The sequence below is a fragment of the Procambarus clarkii genome, chromosome 38 (assembly GCF_040958095.1).
Source record: "Procambarus clarkii isolate CNS0578487 chromosome 38, FALCON_Pclarkii_2.0, whole genome shotgun sequence".
NCBI classification, from domain to species: Eukaryota; Metazoa; Arthropoda; class Malacostraca; order Decapoda; family Cambaridae; genus Procambarus; species Procambarus clarkii.
The window spans coordinates 5,709,920-5,721,522 of NC_091187.1; the positions used below are offsets into that span (position 1 = coordinate 5,709,920).

The 11,603-nt window shown below is 36.7% G+C and overlaps 1 long non-coding RNA gene across 2 annotated transcripts in view; it reads left to right on the forward strand.

Annotated features, from left to right (window-relative positions):
- The window catches only part of LOC138372373 (uncharacterized), a 369,640-nt gene that overhangs the window by 10,051 nt on the left and 347,986 nt on the right, over positions 1-11,603 (forward strand). The window lies entirely within an intron of this gene.

Consider the following 11,603-nt stretch of genomic DNA (forward strand, 5'->3'; position numbering starts at 1 on the left):
GTAATGTACGAAAGATTGAGAAAATTCGTGTTAGAATTATTAATCTTACTTTTTCGGTCATATTTAATAATATATGTCTACAGGAAAGACTGCTACCAAAATATACTAATATATATATATATATATATATATATATATATATATATATATATATATATATATATATAATATATATATATATATATATATGTCGTACCTAATAGCCAGAACGCACTTCTCAGCCTACTATGCAAGGCCCGATTTGCCTAATAAGCCAAGTTTTCCTGAATTAATATATTTTTTCTAATTTTTTCCTTATGAAGTGATAAAGCTACCCATTTCATTATGTATGAGGTCAATTTTTTTTTATTGAAGTTAAAATTAACGTAGATATATGACCGAACCTAACCAACCCTACCTAACCTAACCTAACCTATCTCTATCGGTTAGGTTAGGTTAGGTAGCAGAAAAAGTTAGGTTAGGTTAGGTTAGGTAGGTTAGGTAGTCGAAAAAACATTAATTCATGAAAACTTGGCTTATTAGGCAAATTGGGCCATGCATAGTTGGCTGAGAAGTGCGTTCTGGCTCTTAGGTACGACATATATATATATATATAATATATATATATATATATAAAATATATAAAGTTTGTGTGTGTGTAATTTATATAAATAAATAATTAAATATTAATTTTGTTAATATCTTTTCAGGGAAAACTTGCAAGTACAATTCGTATACAAGAGGGGCAACAAGAGCCAGAGGATGTCTACTAAGAAAATATATAAGTCTTTATCCTCACACTCTTGATATATGGTCTTCTCTGGTCTCTTTATTTTCTCTCCTCACAAATGTCCCTTTTTTTTTTATTTCTTTTACGTTTCTCTCCTGTTTTTCTTAACTTTTAATCTCTCCTTTCTTCCTCTCTTCTAACACCTCTCGTTTCCTGTCTCTTCTAGCTTCTCTCTTCCTTTACTTTTTATATTTGTGGTATTCATTTGTCATTTTTATCTTGTATATTTTTCTTGTATTTTTTTCTTATCTTGTGTTTCTCTTCTCCTTCTCTTCAATGATTTCTCATTTCTCTCCTCTCTCTGTTGTTTCTGTTCTGTCTTCTCTCTCCTTGCCTTAATTTTGTTCTGTCTCCTCTTTTGTTGTGTGTGTGTCTGTCTCTGTCTGTCTCTCTCTCTCTCTCTCTCTCTCTCTCTTTCTTTCTCTTTCTTTCTCTTTCTTGCTCTCTCTCTGGCTCTCTTGCTCTCTCTCTCTGGCTCTCTCTCTCTCGCTCTCTCGCTCTCTCGCTCGCTCTCTTGCTCTGGCTCTCTTGCTCTCTCTCTTGCTCTCTCTCTGGCTCTCTTGCTCTCTCTGGCTCTCTTGCTCTCTCTCTGGCTCTCTCTCTCTCTGGCTCTCTCTCTGGCTCTCTTGCTCTCTCTCTGGCTCTCTTGCTCTCTCTCTCTGGCTCTCTCTCTCTCTCTCTGGCTCTCTCTGGCTCTGGCTCTCTCTCTCTCTGGCTCTCTCTTTCTCTCTGGCTCTCTCTTTCTCTCTGGCTCTCTCTCTCTCTGGCTCTGGCCCTCTCTCTCTCTCTCTCTCTCTCTCTCTCTCTCTCTCTCTCTCTCTCTCTCTCTCTCTCTCTCTCTCTCTCTCTCTCTCTCTCTCTCTCTCTCCCCCTCTCTTTCTCTCTTTCTCTGGCTCTCTCGCTCTCTCTGGCTCTCGCTCTCTCTGGCTCTCTGGCTCTCGCTCTCGCTCTCTGGCTCTCGCTCTCTGGCTCTCTCTCTCTGGCTCTCTCTCTCTCTAGCTCTGACTCACTCTCTCTCTGGCTCTGGCTCACACTCTCTCTCTCTGGCTCTCTCTCTCTCTCTCTCTGGCTCTGGCTCTCTCTCTGGCTCTGGCTCTCTCTCTGGCTCTGGCTCTCTCTCTCTCTCTGGCTCTCTCTCTCTCTCTGGCTCTCTCTTTCTCTCTGGCTCTGGCCCTCTCTCTCTTTCTCTGGCTCTCTCGCTCTCTCTGGCTCTCGCTCTCTCTGGCTCTCGCTCTCTGGCTCTCTCTCTCTCTGGCTCTCTCTCTCTCTCTCTGGCTCTCTCTCTCTCTCTGGCTCTCTCTCTCTCTCTGGCTCTCTCTGGCTCTGGCTCTGACTCTCTCTCTAGCTCTGACTCACTCTCTCTCTGGCTCTGGCTCACGCTCTCTCTGGCTCTCTCTCTCTCTGGCTTTGGCTCTGGCTCTCTCTCTCTCTGGCTCTGGCTCTCTCTCTCTCTGGCTCTGGCTCTCTCTCTCTCTGGCTCTGGCTCTCTCTCTCTCTCTGGCTCTGGCTCTCTCTCTCTCTCTGGCTCTGGCTCTCTCTCTCTCTCTCTGGCTCTGGCTCACGCTCTCTCTCTGGCTCTCATATTTCATTTGATTTAAAAATGTCTGAGATTTTTACTTAATCTAAGTTATATTGCATGGTGCTAATATGAATATTATACATGACTTTTTTCTTTTCTTTCTCTCTCTCTTTCTCCCTTTCTTTCTTTCTCTTTCTTTCCTTCTCTCTCTCTTTTTCTTTCTCTTTCTACATGAATATTATACTTGACTGTTTACATTCACTTGTAGATTTTTATTTTTAGTTAATTAGTCCTAAACTTTTGATTAATAGATTTTTATTATTAGTCATAGAAAAACTATAGTGTTATATGTATACTCGGAAAATTTTACTTGTTTTAGTTTTAAGTAACAATAACTGCTTATAACGTCAGACTGATCTCAGCATGACATGAATCACAGGCTGCTTGATCACAAAATCTATTGTTCACATATTGCATATATAGATTTTTATAGATTTTTAAATTTTTACTTTTATATTCTGTTATAGATATAGTCTATATATTTCGAGCTATTACATATATTTTGTTGTATTACTCATTCTTAATTAAATAAATAAAATATTTTAATTCTCTTTTTGTACCCTATTTATTTGTAATTTACACATACATATATAGGATGTCCATTTCTTTCTCAGATATGTCTTCTTTCTTTCTCTCCCTTTCTATTTCAGATATGAATTAAAAAATTATTATACCCTAATTTACCCTAAACGTTTTAATGTAGGTAATTAAAAGATTATAAAAAAGTTTTTAGAAATGTTAATTATTTACGTTCTAAGGTTGTATATAAAAGTTCTCAAAAAACCTTTTCTAAACGTAATTATAAACGTGCTGAAAACAATGAAATGTCGTTTTTAGGATGTTTTAAAAACATGAAAATGTTTGCTGGGATACTGCCCGGTTGCCTGAAATGCTATATGCCTACTATATTGGCTTTAGGTATTGTATGCACTAGCTCTATCTATAAATCCAACATTATGTTTGTAAATCAACTATGTATGTACTTTCCTGAATAAAATTGACTTTACTCTACACTTATATGCTCTGTGGATTTGTTATCCCTTATCGTTTGGGAGAAAAAAAATGACTAATACGTTCGGCGAATGACTTTGACTTCAACTTCACTTTGACTTCGTTCATGTCATCGTATTTTCCGTAATATATAAAGGTTATGACAATGCAATTATATTATTGTGTGCAAATAATTTGGAAATTTCATGTACCCTAAAAATAGTAAAATAAAGAATAAGAATAATTAAATAATTGTTGTAGTAAATTGTCACACGTTCATCATACGCAAACGAACACACAGTGTGGAGCGTCAGTAGACCAAGGTCCGCGCCATTTTAAAACACGGCTTCGAATGTAAGTAATGTTTTTCTCGTACTAACACTGTGTTATGCAATAGATTAGGTCTTGAATTCACAAATTTAGTTGTTACATCTGACAGAGTATGTTAGACGGTGTAATGCTGGTCCATGTTGACGTATTTGTGGGCTTGATTGGTTTACATGTGATGGCACACAATATCGGCACCCCACAACATGCTGTTGAAGTTGGAATGCATGGCATAGGCTCCTCACACAATGTTCTTTATGTGGTCCTCAGGTGATAGTTTTCTATTTAGAACCACCCCTAGATCTCTTTCTTTATCAGAATTCCTTAAAGATTTCTCACATGGTTTTCCTAATGATAGATTGTGGGCTGTAAGGGACAGGTTTGATGTATGGATTAGTTGATAGAAGTTCCAGTCCACCTGTAGACAGGGATCTCACATCAGCTTGTATATTATACAAGGATAAGATTTGATAAATTCAGTTATTTGACTGAACACTGGCTCTGTTTAAATCAGAGATTTAAACATACATAGTCTAACCTAGCTCCTTTCTTTTTTACCTAGCCTAACCTAGCTTTTTTTCCCAAGCCGGTCTATGGCCCATGTTTTTTTTCGATGCCTCAGTGGTCCATGCACATGTCCGTTCAAGGGGATTAAATAGCCGTTCTATGGCCCCAGGGTTTTACGAACTTCTTTTTCCCAAGCCGGTCTATGGCCCGTGTTTTTTTTTATGCCTCAGTGGTCCATGCACAGGTCCGTTCAAGGGGATTAAATAGCCGTTCTATGGCCCCAGGGTTTTCTCAAATTTTCTTTCATAGCCGGTCTATGGCCCCTGGGTTTTACGAACTTTTTTTCCCAAGCCGGTCTATGGCCCCTGGGTTTTACAAACTTTTTTTCCCAAGCCGGTCTATGGCGTGTATGTTAAATAAACCAAATTTTTCACTTTTGACAATTGAGCACCTGCTACATCCAGATTCTAGGGAGGAAAGGAATATAATATAATATCTAATATATCTATCTGTGTGAAATAGATTAAATCCATTTATTTGATATTCAGCTAATAGTTCTGTATTTTCTACATTCATCCATGTTTTGGTAAGTGCAATAATATGTATTGTTTCATTGCAGATTAGAGATTCAAGATAGTTCTAGATTTCCGAAGTACTGAAACGCGCGCCATACAGGCTTGGTGGATCTAGGTGCAAGGTAAAATTATTTACATTTACTTTTGTATTTATATACATATATGCATTTATATGCATTATTCTCTAGAATAATAGATCTCGTAATAATTTTGCAAAAATAGTGGCATTTACTATTTTAAAAAGCTCGGGTGCAGGGGGGGGGGGGGGTTATGTAAAAGCCTGGTTTGTGCCTCGGAGAGGCTATGGGATCCAGTAAGATCGTCCTTCCTTTCCTCCCTAGAATCTGGATGTAGCAGGTGCTCAATTGTCAAAAGTGAAAAATTGGTTTTGTCTTCCGAATGCACCATTTCTGTAAATTTGCTAATAATCTTTTAAAAATAGTAAATGCCATTATTTTTGCAAAATTATTACGAGATCTATTATACTAATAACGGTTTGATAAAATACAGTAGACTGCCTACTGGATAATAGTTCCAGTCCACCTGTAGACAGGGATCTCACATCAGCTTGTATATTATACAAGGATAAGATTTGATAAATTCAGTTATTTGACTGAACACTGGCTCTGTTTAAATCAGAGATTTAAACATACATAGTCTAACCTAGCTCCTTTCTTTTTTACCTAGCCTAACCTAGCTTTTTTTCCCAAGCCGGTCTATGGCCCATGTTTTTTTTCGATGCCTCAGTGGTCCATGCACATGTCCGTTCAAGGGGATTAAATAGCCGTTCTATGGCCCCAGGGTTTTACGAACTTCTTTTTCCCAAGCCGGTCTATGGCCCGTGTTTTTTTTTATGCCTCAGTGGTCCATGCACAGGTCCGTTCAAGGGGATTAAATAGCCGTTCTATGGCCCCAGGGTTTTCTCAAATTTTCTTTCATAGCCGGTCTATGGCCCCTGGGTTTTACGAACTTTTTTTCCCAAGCCGGTCTATGGCCCCTGGGTTTTACAAACTTTTTTTCCCAAGCCGGTCTATGGCGTGTATGTTAAATAAACCAAATTTTTCACTTTTGACAATTGAGCACCTGCTACATCCAGATTCTAGGGAGGAAAGGAATATAATATAATATCTAATATATCTATCTGTGTGAAATAGATTAAATCCATTTATTTGATATTCAGCTAATAGTTCTGTATTTTCTACATTCATCCATGTTTTGGTAAGTGCAATAATATGTATTGTTTCATTGCAGATTAGAGATTCAAGATAGTTCTAGATTTCCGAAGTACTGAAACGCGCGCCATACAGGCTTGGTGGATCTAGGTGCAAGGTAAAATTATTTACATTTACTTTTGTATTTATATACATATATGCATTTATATGCATTATTCTCTAGAATAATAGATCTCGTAATAATTTTGCAAAAATAGTGGCATTTACTATTTTAAAAAGCTCGGGTGCAGGGGGGGGGGGGTTATGTAAAAGCCTGGTTTGTGCCTCGGAGAGGCTATGGGATCCAGTAAGATCGTCCTTCCTTTCCTCCCTAGAATCTGGATGTAGCAGGTGCTCAATTGTCAAAAGTGAAAAATTGGTTTTGTCTTCCGAATGCACCATTTCTGTAAATTTGCTAATAATCTTTTAAAAATAGTAAATGCCATTATTTTTGCAAAATTATTACGAGATCTATTATACTAATAACGGTTTGATAAAATACAGTAGACTGCCTACTGGATAATAGTTCCAGTCCACCTGTTGACAGGGATCTCACATCAGCTTGTATATTATACAAGGATAAGATTTGATAAATTCAGTTATTTGACTGAACACTGGCTCTGTTTAAATCAGAGATTTAAACATACATAGTCTAACCTAGCTCCTTTCTTTTTTACCTAGCCTAACCTAGCTTTTTTTCCCAAGCCGGTCTATGGCCCATGTTTTTTTTCGATGCCTCAGTGGTCCATGCACATGTCCGTTCAAGGGGATTAAATAGCCGTTCTATGGCCCCAGGGTTTTACGAACTTCTTTTTCCCAAGCCGGTCTATGGCCCGTGTTTTTTTTTATGCCTCAGTGGTCCATGCACAGGTCCGTTCAAGGGGATTAAATAGCCGTTCTATGGCCCCAGGGTTTTCTCAAATTTTCTTTCATAGCCGGTCTATGGCCCCTGGGTTTTACGAACTTTTTTTCCCAAGCCGGTCTATGGCCCCTGGGTTTTACAAACTTTTTTTCCCAAGCCGGTCTATGGCGTGTATGTTAAATAAACCAAATTTTTCACTTTTGACAATTGAGCACCTGCTACATCCAGATTCTAGGGAGGAAAGGAATATAATATAATATCTAATATATCTATCTGTGTGAAATAGATTAAATCCATTTATTTGATATTCAGCTAATAGTTCTGTATTTTCTACATTCATCCATGTTTTGGTAAGTGCAATAATATGTATTGTTTCATTGCAGATTAGAGATTCAAGATAGTTCTAGATTTCCGAAGTACTGAAACGCGCGCCATACAGGCTTGGTGGATCTAGGTGCAAGGTAAAATTATTTACATTTACTTTTGTATTTATATGCATATATGCATTTATATGCATTATTCTCTAGAATAATAGATCTCGTAATAATTTTGCAAAAATAGTGGCATTTACTATTTTAAAAAGCTCGGGTGCAGGGGGGGGGGGGTTGTGTAAAAGCCTGGTTTGTGCCTCGGAGAGGCTATGGGATCCAGTAAGATCGTCCTTCCTTTCCTCCCTAGAATCTGGATGTAGCAGGTGCTCAATTGTCAAAAGTGAAAAATTGGTTTTGTCTTCCGAATGCACCATTTCTGTAAATTTGCTAATAATCTTTTAAAAATAGTAAATGCCATTATTTTTGCAAAATTATTACGAGATCTATTATACTAATAACGGTTTGATAAAATACAGTAGACTGCCTACTGGTTTTACCTGTAATAAGGTTTGATACAGATGATTATGATTATGGTTTTGGCCTCCACCACCCTCTCACCTAACTTGTTCCAACCATGTCTACCACGCTGCTTGCGAAAGTTAATTTTCTAATATTTCTGTGGCATCTTTGTTTGGTTACCTTTTACAATATCTTCTTTTTATTCTACCATCTAGTTTTGGCATTTTATTCCTCTAACCTAGGAGCCACTTATTGGCAAGTCTATACCTTTACCAGTTGATGTGATTCTTTAGATATGGGCACCATATCTCCAGGTGTCCTACACAATTAGCTTTAATTAAATTTTCCAAAATTATCACTTACACTTGTAATACAGGGTTCTAGGTTCCCTATAGTGTCCTTTATTGAAATAGAGTTTAACAACAATTTCAATGTCCCTATTTTCTTTTAGATTATATCTCAACATATAATTAATGTCCAACAGGACATGATTACTCTTTCCAATGGGAGGATGGTATTGAATATTTGATCTAGTACTGATGGAATAATTTATATAATAATCACTAGAAATTATTTCGATAAGAATTTGAATTTATGCATGTCTTTGTTTTGGCATGCCTCTATTTCCATATGTTACATTTCTGCATGTCTCCAATTCTGGAAGTGTTCACTTTTGCATGTGCCTGACAAGGATGTTATATGCACCAGCTTTAATTATCACACATTGTATATAATGAATGACTTATTTTTAGAATTTTAATACATATTGCATCTGTCAATACATTATTAACAATAATATAGGTAATATGGTAGTCTAATGTAGAAATTTGACACTCTTTAACAGAATGTACGAGTATAAGCGAAAAAAGCGACTCCAATACAACAACAGATGGATGCAAGTATCAAGAAGGCTAAAACGTATACACAAAATGCATCCAAATACAGCTGTACACACTAGTGAACCCATTAATCTTACTGAGGCAGCATCAAGTTCAGAGATTGAGTCGTCAGACAATGACATTAGTTCTTTTGAAGCCGAGTCAAATCAAGAGTATGGATTAGGCTCTGAAATTGATGATTTACACATGAATCTTACTGATATTCATGATGTATTATCTAATTCTCAAAGTGAGGAGGAGAATGATGACCATGATAATCATCATTCACTTGTTTACCCACAGAATTTATTAATTCAGTGGGTAAACAAGAATGGTGTTACACACAATGCTGTTGATGAATTATTAAAAATTTTGAGGCAAATGGGAATTGACTACTTACCAAAAACAGCTCGGACACTAATCAGTTCTGAAAGGTACATAGAAACTCAGCAAAAATCTGGAATGAAATATGTCTACTTTGGGTTAAAAGAGGAACTGTTAAAAAACATAAGTAGATATCCAAAAGCAACTATAAAAGGACTGAGACAATTATTATTGTCATGTAACATTGATGGCCTTCCTATATTTAGAAGCAAAAATGATGCTTTGTGGCCAGTTCTCTGTGCAGTAATGAATATTACACCTTTGAAAGTCTTTCCAGTTGTCCTCATGTATGGACGTTCTAAGCCAAGTGATTTAAATTTCTTATATGATTTTATATCTGATATGGATGACCTTTTGTTGCATGGGATTCAGTATGGTAACAGAACTATCAACATAAAATTACAATGTGTAATTTGTGATGCACCTGCTAAGGCTATGGTGAAGTCCATAAAACTGTTTTCAGGTTATTATGGCTGTGACAAATGTGAACAGAAAGGTACTTGGATGGGGAAAATGACATATCCAGAAGTAACAAATTTAACCATTAGAACAGACACACGCTTCCGTAATCAATCTAACTCGCAACATCATCATGGTAAATCACCATTCTGTGACTTGAACATAGACTTAATTGCAGCGTTTCCCATTGACTATATGCACCAGGTGTGCCTTGGTGTTATGAAGCGACTTCTTGTCACCTGGATACGGAAAAACACATTTAAATTATGTAGCCGCCAGATTTCTGAAATTAGTGCTAGATTGGTGAGCATAAAAGATTTTGTGCCCAATATTTTTGCACGTAAACCACGAGGTTTGGAAGAAATTGACAGATGGAAGGCAACTGAATACAGACAGTTTCTTCTCTACACAGGAAAGCTTGTATTGAAAGGTATTCTACCCCAAGAGATGTATGATCATTTCCTTACTCTCAGTGTTGGTATAAGTTTTCTTGTTTCGCCCACATGTATGTCCTTAAAATACGGCAAATATGCTCATGACCTTTTGCTGAATTTTGTATCAAGGTGTGGTGATCTGTATGGGAAAGATTTTCTAGTCTACAATGTTCACAGTTTGATTCACCTAACAGCAGATGCTGAGGAACATGGTACTCTTGACAGTTGTTCAGCTTTTCCATTTGAAAATTATTTGCATCAGCTGAAAAAGATGGTCAGATCAAGTAAAAATCCAATTGTCCAAATTACAAAAAGAATAAAGGAGGCTGAAAATACCATGATTTATAAAACATCTCCAGATAATAAAATTTCTCATAAATTTCCTAACAATGTATATTCGTTACCTGGATATAATTGCTGTGAAGTGTTAAGGACTGTACACAGCCGAAGAAGTGAAGAAAATTACTTCATTGTTAGGGTATATCCTTTTCAAAGCCCAATATTTACTAGTCCTTGTGATTCAAGAATATTTGGGGCCTTCAATGTTAATCCACGTAAGGACTTTTTAAAAAAAAGTGTATAGGATTAACACATCAACCAGAGGAATGTTAATCAAGAAAACAGAAAGTACTTATATCTTCTTGTCAATACTACATGATTTATGACTAGTAAGTTTCTTGTGATTGTTTCGCTTCCACCCCTGACAGAATCATGTGGGACCAACAAGTCTATCTACAGGCCGAGTACAAAACCTTCCCCTCAAACTCCTAGACAAGACAGAACTGGTAAGCTTTAAGTAACTGGAGAAACATTTACATACACAGATAGTAACGTACTTGTGTATGATTTTAATGTAATATATTTTTACCAGCCTTCAGGGTGATGGAAACACTTTAAATGGTGTCGCTCCATTGTGTGAAACCAAATTTTTTAATGCATTCATAAAAGCTATAAGCTAATGTAATAATTCAATAATTTCTATTTGTAGTTTTATGTATTTAAAACTATTTTGTAAATATTTTCTATACAATGCTAATACGCTTCCACCCCTGACAGAATCTTGTGGGACCAACAAGTCTATCTACAGGCCGAGTACAAAACCTTCCCCTCAAACTCCAAGACAAGACAGAACTGAAAGCTCTCCTTTCGAAAAATCTAGTAAGTACCGATTTATTATGTGTTGATTATTTTTTGTTATACATACAAGAAAATACATTGAGGGAGAGTACAGACTTGAAATTTTACATTCTTGTAAAGCAACTAAGTAGATGATGGTAGTATCATCAAACAATACAGGTTTAATCATGTTAGAGACATAAAGCAGATCATTGATGTATATAACAAATAGGAGGGGGTCTAAGGATGCTGCCCTGTGTCACCCCTATCATAGAATGGGAGAGGTTACATAATTGAAGGCTACATGACAGTAGCCCATTTGACAGTGACCTGACACCAATGTGTCTGTCACTAAAATAGGATCCACTAAGGATCAATACATATATCATATATATGCAACACTAAATGCTTGTTCTAGTAAGCCTTTTTTTTTGCAGTAACAGAAAAAATGGAATACATAATGAAGGAATTATCAAAATTGACATTTTTATCAGGGGATATCCTGAATATTGTCAAAATGACGGAAACCCATATGTCAAAAACACATGGAGATATACCAATCCTGGAAGACATTCTTCCATCCCCACTTGAAACTGTTGAGCAGGTGGAAAGTCTGTCACATGAGCTAAAAGTTAACAGTGAATATAAAAAGAGTATGGTAAGTGTTGCTTAATTCTTTTAG